General features: G+C 43.1%; 1 non-coding gene across 1 annotated transcript; it reads left to right on the top strand.

The window, feature by feature from the left end:
• Positions 1-4,920: 4,920 nt before the first annotated feature.
• On the top strand, positions 4,921-5,027 carry LOC120268206. The gene has a single exon (XR_005538874.1). It is a non-coding gene; the product is annotated as a small nucleolar RNA R71 (small nucleolar RNA).
• The last annotated feature ends 4,548 nt before the right edge of the window (positions 5,028-9,575 follow it).

The raw sequence follows: 9,575 nt of genomic DNA, 5'->3' as shown, positions 1-9,575 counted from the left end.
GAGTATAGTTCTAACGGATTGTGAAGCACACACGGCCCACATTGGCCATGCCCATGACTAGTTCTCAATTCCTATACTGATAAGACGATCTGCACGCATACACAATGGGGTTCAATAAAGCTCAATAAAAACAAAACAACTCGAGTATATAAAGATAAAGTAATAAAATGCAACTCGAGACAAGAATAAAAGATAAACTCAGCAGGAAAATCCTTTCTGAGTATACAAGTCCAAAAGATAGTGCAAAAGATAAAATACGAGAAATAAAAGAAATAAAAGAGAAGACCCGTCAAGCATCAGTGTCATCGGCGGTCGGCTCTGCTAATGTTGGTGGTGGAAATAGCTCAAATGGTGGCGGTGGATCTGGTAATGCTGATGTTGGAGAAGCCGGAGGTGTCCTCGGTCTCACGTTGAAGGGTAAAAACGCTTCGCGCTCGACTAACTGCTGTAAAATATCAAAACACGCCATCACCAACATGTGGTTCGCGGCGTGTGTAGCACGAACCTCAGCCAAGTCTACCTGTAGCACCCATACAGCTCTCTCGAGCCTCTCCAGTCGATCATGGGCTCAAGATGGAGAAAATACCCGAACTGGTGGGGGCTCCTGCTCTATAGGGAGGCCTCTGCATGTGCCTGCTCTGTCTGTGGCTCTAGTACTAGCTGTTAACCCTCTCTGGTGTCACCCTCGACCTCGCCTATCTCAGAGGAGGCATGATCATAATATATGCTCCAGATGCGCATTTCCGGACCATCCCCATCAATCTCATAGTATCTATTCCAAGTGGAGTCGGTATAATGGCCTTCTCAGCCCTACTGATAGCATCTAATAATCCCATCCCCATGATAAGTCTAGTGATGTAGGGGCCTGAGAAAAGAACACCAACTCTGGCATACTGGCTCTGATGATGAAGATAATCGGCCATGATATGTCCTAGATGAATTGGCACTCTCTGGACTATCGAGAATAAGTTAAGTAGATCCTGCCGACTCAACACACATGTGCTCTCGCCCCGGCCACTCACTGATCTACTGAGTACTGCGTGTATATATCTATAGCTTGGCCGGGTCAGGCACGTGACCTTAGACACTCCTAGCTCATACTAACCCTATCCACACAACATCCTGTACGCGTTCTGAGGAGTTAAAATGCCATGATAATAAGTCAGTAGCCGCCCATACTACTTCGTGTCAGTAAAAGCCTCGTCATACAATCACATCATGATCGAAAACTGTCTAACACTCATAGTGTAATAATATCCAAATACTCAAAACTGTACGATGTCAACAATATCAAATCTGGAATATGAATGGGTGAACTGAAAGGACGCTAGAACCTCGAGTGTCAATACACCGATAATTGGCTCTTGAATCGATAATAGTCTCCTCCAGCTTCCTACGGCCAATAGCTCCTCGATCTCAGCAACTAGTTCACCGCCTCGTTGTACCTCTCTAAGTACATCCAAATCCAAAAACCAAGACTATCTAAACCTAATTTTTGATAACCTCTCAAATCGGACCTGGTGCTCGGGAATAGCTAATCCCATATCCTCCGGCTTAGGGGATGGCTCACCTGGTCGCTTGTCAGCTTGCTTATTCGATCGAGGTGCCATATCTGCAAGAATTGAAGAAGAAACGATCAAAGAAGCTCACAAAGTAATACTACAGAAATACACATGGTCGTGTGGAAATTCCCCACACCCGTGTGGATCCGCGGGGTGTGAAAATAGCACGGTTGCACACCAAGAATTTAAGTATACATCTCCAAGATGTTCCTAAACTACTTCTAAGCATGGAATTACCCTTCTAGAGGAAAAATGAAGCATAACCACCAATTTTAATCCAATGAAAATGAGAAATGGTGAATAAAAGAGGGATTAAAGGCTTATTGATGAGATGAAGATAAAAACTTCAAAATAGGCCGAAACATTGAGTAAAAATCCCTATAAATCAGTGGTGCGAGGTCAGGAGAATGATAAAGGGTGTTCTCGGAGAGAATGTGAGTATAATAAAGAAGAAACGCAAGGAGATTTTAATAAAAAACCTGTGTCTCTTGGAAATCTGCACAACCGCACGGCGTGTGGAAATTACCCACGCCCGTGTGACTCCACAGGAGAGACCCACAGAGGCAAACACATGCTCCTGTGTGCTCTCGGAATAACACTCAATGCTTTTGAATGCGACCACACGGGTGTGAAGAAATTACCAACGGTCGTGTGCCCGACCCACAGGGTCAGATGCTTGTCCCTGTGGCTCCTCTGTCCAACCCGATAAAAACTCTAAGTGTTTCCAACACCCATGCAAAAATTCCCCACGGGCGTGGATATTCACAGGGCCAGTTCACAGGGGCACTCACACGCCCTTGTGTATTCTCGGGATGGAAGAGAGCTCTTCTGCAGAGATCCACACGGGCGCGTGGCAATTACCCACGCCCGTGTTCTTGTCAGAGGGTTATCCACAGGGGCAAATCCACGCCCCTGTGTCTTCTCGGAAAAATATCTCTAAGTCTCTACAGGACGACACACGCACATATGGAAATTGCCCACAGGCGTAGACTGTCACAAGGTCTTCCATAGGGGTGAGTCCATGCCCCTGTGTCTTCTCGGGATGAGCTCGCAGTAAAGACCTACAGCCGTGTGGAAATTCCACACGGCCGTGCGTTTTCTCTGGATGCCTTAGAAAACTCTGCGATGCTCTGCAGAAAATTCTTGAACATATAAATACACTCAGAGCCTATCTTATCATGCAAAATATACCAAGGAAAAACACAAAAAAAACTCTCTCAAACGACCAACAACTTTGCCATAAACATTTAAACACACGATAACACCAAAATGTCCAAGAGGAAATCACAGTAATAGCATCTAAAATTCAACACACCAACACTTAAAGCCTTATTTATGCAATCACTAAACTAAAAACTAGGAAAACAGTAAAAACTTGGGTTGCCTCCAAAGAAGCGCTTGTTTAACATCACTTAGCTTGATGTACCTTGTCTTACCTCACATAGATTCATAGATGAAGGTTCCCTTTTACCCATGACTTGGAAGCATGATGAACATAGTCTTTTGAAGGTAGAGCGAGAGTTGTCAAGGTTGTTACCACTTAAGATTTCATCACCCTTGTTCCATTTTTGCGGATCCCCAATAGCCTTAGGGCGTTTCTTGTGGCATCTCCTAGCTCGGTTCATCTTCTGGAGCATTTTCTTCAAGATCCCTACAGTAGATGCTACCTTCTTCTCTAGACCAAGAATCATCACCTCTTCATTCTCCATTTCTTGGTCTAGCAACCCCTCGTACTAGTCTGGATTCAACATTTCTTGCACATATTCATCGATTAGTTCATCAGTAGTGTCAAGAAAATAAAGAGTATCATCAAAGTCGAGAGAATGTCGCATGGCTTCGGCGAGGCGGTATATGAGTTTGTTACCTCCAACCCTCAGTGTCAACTCACCATCGTCCATGTCGATAAGTACCTTGGAAGTGCGCAAGAATGACCTCCCAAGTATCAAAGGAACATCTACATCCTCATCGACATCCAACACTATGAAGTCTATAGGAAATATGTACTTGTCCACCTTGATAAGCATATTTTTAATGATGCCCCTCGGATGTCTCACCTTTCGATCTGGCAATTGTAATATCATCCGAGTGGGCCTATGCTCTCCCAAGCCTAGCTTCTGAAAGAATGAGTATAGCATGACATTAATACTAGCTCCTGAATCTGCCAATGCCATCTCTTCACCCAAATTGACAATGTTGCACGGAATCACAGAGCTTCCTGGGTCTTTCTTCTTGTTCGGCATATTCTTTTGCAAAACTGTCAAATAAGAGGCATCTAAGATCACCGATGCACTCTCCTCCACTTCCTCTTGTTAGTCAAAAGATCTTTCAAGAACTTGGCATACCGAGGCATTTGAGACAGCGCCTCCACAAAAGGAATATTGATGTGCAATTGCTTGAATAGACCCAAGAACATCTTGCATTGCTCATCATTTTGGTCGTTCTTCAATCTTGAAGGATATAGGATTCTTGGCTTGTAAGGTGAGGATGCCACCTCCTTCTCTTTGTTAGCTCTCTCCTTAACCTCCATGACCTCGGGTGCTTCAACATTGGTCTTCTCACTTGGAAGCCTACCCTCAACCTCACGACCACTTTTCAAAGTGATTGCCTTCACATGTTCTCTCGGATTAGTCTCGGTATTACTCGGCAAGCTTCCTTGTAGTCTCTCCGATAGAGACTTCACGATTTGGCCCACTTGATTTTCTAGATTGTGCAATGAAGTGGTATGGTTACGAAGTGTAGCCTCGACCAATTGGAACCGCGTATCCGATGATTACACAAATCTAGTCAATGCTTTCTCTAAGTCGGTCATCCGGGTTTCCAAGCCTAAAACTCTATTCTCCATTTTCGGGGCTTGTCGTTGTTGAAAACTTAATGGTGCTATGGCCTTTTGCTACCCTTGGTTACTCCATGAGAAATTGGGGTGGTTCCTACACCCTTGGTTGTAGGTGTTGCTATAAGGATTACCTTGTACCTCTCCCGAATTTCCCAGAAAGTCTATTTGTTCAGTTAGGGCTGAAGTAGCAATTGAAATAGGAGAATCAAACGGCATATATGAACCCATACAACCATCATAACTCATGATCGTGGCCATCCTCGGTGAAGTCAATGTGTCCAATTTCTTACTCAATGCCTCTACTTGGGCTGCTAAAGATGTCACCGCATCAATTTCATAGACTATGGCCACTTTCTTCTTTTCCTTGCATTCTATTGGTAGCTATTCATGGCCATTTCCTCTACCAACTGTTGGGCTTCTTCAGGGGGCGTGTTCCCCATTGTACATCCTGCGGTGGCATCTAGAAGTTTTCATAAACTTGGATTGAACCCGTTGTAAAAAGTCTAAATGATCATCCATTCAGGGAAACCATGATGTGGACACTTCCGCAAGAGGTCCTTGAATTTCTCCCATGTCTCAAATAAGGATTCAAGCTCCATCTGAACAAACAACCATATTTCATTACGAAGCTTCACTAATTTTCCTGGAGGAAAGTACCTTGCAAGAAAAGCTTCGACCATTTCATTCCATATCGTGATGGATGCTCGTGGTAAAGAATGTAGTCACTGCTTTGCTCTTCCTTTTAGAGAGAATGGGAAAGCCCTCAATCTTATAACATCATCTATAAGACCGTTAATATTTAGCATGTCACAAACTTCCAAGAAGTTTTCAATATGGTTGTTTGGATCCTCATCGGCCAAACCATTGAACCACACCGACTACTGTATCATTTGGATGAATGCTATTTTTAGCTCAAAGTTCAGAGCTGTAATAGAGGGCCACACAATACTAGATTGTGTCCCCAATACTGATGGTCTGGCGTAATCAGAAAGTGTTCTCTATTGTTCATTTTGTTCTACCATGTTGTCAAAACCTTCAATTTCCACTTTAGCTAGATTCGACGGTTCGTGCACAAGTTCTTTACCCTTTCTTATGAGTATATGTTCAAGTTCATGATAACTTTTAATTAATATTAAAAGGTTCCTTCAGGTCATAACCTGCAGTTACACCAAAATAAAGAAAACAAATCAGAACAATGATAGAATAAGAGGATGTTAAGTAGAATGAATGATGAATGGCTAAGATAACAAAGTGCAAAGTATCTCTAAACACCTACTCCCCAGCAACAGCGCCAAAAACTTGACAACGGCCCTTGCGTGTGACCTCACAAGTGTATAGATTTGTTGAAGTAATAAATCCCAAGTGAGTGGGGTATCGTATCCGCAAGGAGTAAGGAATAAAAATACTAAAATTGCTACTTAACCAAGAGAAGATGAATAATGATTATTTTGATAAAGTGTAATGTAAGCAGAAATAAAAGAAACAAGAACGAGAGACCCAAATAAGTAAGAGGAAAGGCAATTGATAGAAGTGTGGTACTCAAACAGTACTCCCACTAGGACTAATGTTTCAAGTGCAAGATTACAAGGTCCCCTTGCATATATCCCGCAAGTGCACGGGTTTGTCGGAGTAATAATCCTAGATGAGCGGGTATCGAATCCACAAGGAGTAGGAAATAAAAACACTTAATCCGCTTCTTAGCTATGTGAAAGATCAATAGTGATAAGTGTGACAATGATTAAATTCTCAAAAGTAAAATCAACAAGTAAGACAGCACGAGTAAAGGAGAAGGTAAGGCAATCGATAAAGATGGGGTACTCGGATAATGCTCCGAATAGGACGATCACTTCAAGTGCAAGAACCCTCTATTATACTTCCTAATCAATGCAATAGTGAGTCATGGAAATTCTTCATTACATAGTCCAAAATCTAAGGTCAACTATGCCTAACTCTATACATGTCCTGGAGGAGAAATCGAACAATCTCAACACCTTGCACTCGCATAGAGTTGCAATGAGCTCTAGGGATTCCAAGTGATAAATCTCTTTCTAATTATAGACCTAACCCTTTGGTTCAGGTGGAAGGTCCCTAACCACGATTAAGCCCTAGATACTAAGATCACCTCAACGCTTCACTCTGTTGCACTCGCAACTAAGCCCCAGCAGAGGGTCATCCGTAGACCATTCACTCTATTATGGCCACAAAGAACTCAAGGAACGGAGGTAGAATCTATTACGTCAGAGGGGAAAGGGGACGCTCCTGTACCTCTCGACTCATCCTCTCAATCCTCTCCAACCTAGCTTTGTCTAACACTCGTGGTGTGTCACTCACTCACAAGGTTACCAACAAGAACTCTTAACCCTAGTGTCACTCTAGTGGAAATGTTCATACAATCAAGCATTCAAAGTTGGAACTCACAATAAATATCAATTAATTGAAAGCATAATAAAGAGATTCAATGAAATGAATACATCCTAGGGTTCACAAATACCCAAGTACCCACTAGGGGTTTAGCTCTCCATGGAGCTAAATACAATCAAAAAATAGAATGTAAAAGCAATGAATCCATAGAAAAACCCCCTCGATGGTCGTGTCGATGGTCTTATGGAGAGTCCTCTACTCGTCATCCAAGGATTCCCTCGTTCGGTATAGGATACGCCTCGATGGAAGCTCCCCCACCAACCTTCTTCCTAAGGAATGACGATGTTAGAGCCATAGAACCTCTCCAAAACCTTAGCCAATATCCCTCAAACCCCTAGCCAAAGCTCTCTCTCAAGTTAGGGAAAAGATGGAGAAAAGAATGCTGAAATTGGGGCTGAATTGGCTTTAAATAGGGCTGGAGTCGGGTAACTACACGGGCCTTTGGATTTTTCACACGCCCTTGTGGAATTTCCACACGGACGTGGATAATTTCCACACGCCCGTGTGGATTCTCTGAATTCTTATTTTCTCGGGCGGCTGTGAACAATGCTGCTACAGTACCTTGGTACAATATTGCTGCAGTGCTTTGCTACAGTATCCGTCCTGAATAGCTTCCCGAATACATACATTCAATGGGGTAACGCAAACGGGAACATGTTCACGTCGTGGATCACTTGCTTCTTCAATGATAGACAAGTTGGTGGAGCTCTTGTTCTATGTGCATAAGTCGGAATGCTCGAGTGTGACTGCCCTTGTACCCCTCCAAATGGATGTGCCAACTACAATACGAGGAGGTTGCCACACACTCTAGCATCTCACACCCGACCTATGTCTTTGCGTTTGAACCTTAGCAAGATTTCTTCCAAAATAGATGCATTGTGATCCACATTGGCTTTTTTCCTTCATGATCGGCCTCACAACCCCACCTGCACGAAAGTAACATAAAAACACACATATTACTGTATAAATCCGAGAATGCTCAACATAAGGAATGAACGCTTCGCATTCATATCGCACAAACACTTATCACAAGACCTACTAATATGCTTCCAAACTAATGCTTAATGAGTCATGGAAATCTAAAAGCACACAGTCCCAAACCTAAGGTCAACCGTGACTGATTCTACACTATGTCCCGACAGAGAAATCGCTTAGTCTCAACACATCACACTGTGCAAAGTTGCATGGAGTTCTAGGTATTCGAAGTGATAAACCCTGTTCTTATGTGTAGATCTAACCCTTTGGTCCAAGCGAAAGACCCCTAGTCACAATTTAGCCCCAGATACTAAAGTCACTTCAACACTTCACTCTGTTGCTTGCGCAACTAAGCCCCAGCGGAGTTTATCCTTTAGTTCTTCACTCTATTGTAACCACAAATAACTCTAGGAATTGGAGGTAGGATAAATCATACCATAGGAGAGAGGGGACACTCCGCTACCTCTCTATTCACCCTCTCAACCCTCTCCAATCTAGCTTTGTCTAACCCTCATGGCGTGTCACCCATCCACAAAGGTTACCAAGATGAACTCTCAACCCTAGTGTCACTCTAAGGGAGAAATCATTCAACAAGCATTCAAGATTGGAACTCAATTAAAAACATCAATTAAGAAAGGCAAAATAAAAGGTCAAAGACACAATAACATCCTAGGGTTTACAAAATCCAAGCACCCACTAGGGGGTTTAGCTCTCCATTGAGCAAGATACAATCAATAATGAAATTGAAACTAAAAACAAGTAATCCATTGGAAAACCCCCTCGGTAGTCATGTCGATGGTCTTTTGGATTAGCCTCATATTCTCCAAAGGTCCGCTTATTCGGCCTTGGGCAAAACTCGCGGGATCGATGTGACAAGGTCCCCTTGTGTATATCCCGCAAGTGCACGGGTTTGTCGAAGTAATAATCACGGGTGAGTGAGGTCAAATCCACAGGGAGTAGGGAGCAAAAACACTTAATTTGATTCTTAGCTATGTGAAAGATCAATGATAAGGAGTGTGATAATGATTCAATTCTCAACAATAAAAGCAACAAGAAAGAGAGCAAAAGTAAAGAAGGCGGTAAGGCAATCGATAATGATGGGGTACCCGGATAATGCTCCGCCTAGGATAATTGTTTCAAGTGCAAGAACCCTCTATTATGCTTCCTAATCAATGCAATGGTGAGTCGTGGAAATCCTTAATTACATAGTCCCAAATCTAAGGTCAACTATGCCTAACTCTATACATGCCCCAAAGGAGAAATCGAACAATCTCAACATCTCGCACTCGCATAGAGTTGCAATGAGCTCTAGGGATTCCAAGTAATAAATCTCTTCCAAATTATAGACCTAACCCTTTGGTCCAGGTGGAAGGTGCCTAACCACAATTAAGCCCTACATACTAAGATCACCTCAACGCTTCACTCCGTTGAATGCAGAACTAAGCCTTAGCGGAAGTTCATCCCTTAGACCATTCACTCTATTATAGCCGCAAAGAACTCGAGGAACGGAGGTAGAATCTATCACACGGGAGGGGAAAGGGGACGCTCCTGTACCTCTCGACTCACCCTCTCAACCCTCTCCAACCTAGCTTTGTCTAACGCTCGTGGTGTGTCACTCACTCACCAGGTTATCAACAAGAACTCTCAACCCTAGTGTCACTCTAGGGGAAACGTTCATACAATCAAGCATTCAAGGTTGGAACTCACAATAAACACCAATTTATTGAAAACATAATAAAGGGGTTCAAAGAAACAAATACATCCTAGGGTTCACAATACCCGAG

Source organism: Dioscorea cayenensis, chromosome 8 (assembly GCF_009730915.1).
Source record: "Dioscorea cayenensis subsp. rotundata cultivar TDr96_F1 chromosome 8, TDr96_F1_v2_PseudoChromosome.rev07_lg8_w22 25.fasta, whole genome shotgun sequence".
Lineage (NCBI taxonomy): Eukaryota > Viridiplantae > Streptophyta > Magnoliopsida > Dioscoreales > Dioscoreaceae > Dioscorea > Dioscorea cayenensis.
Note: the sequence above shows the minus strand (reverse complement) of the source record. Positions and strands in the feature narration are given on the sequence as shown.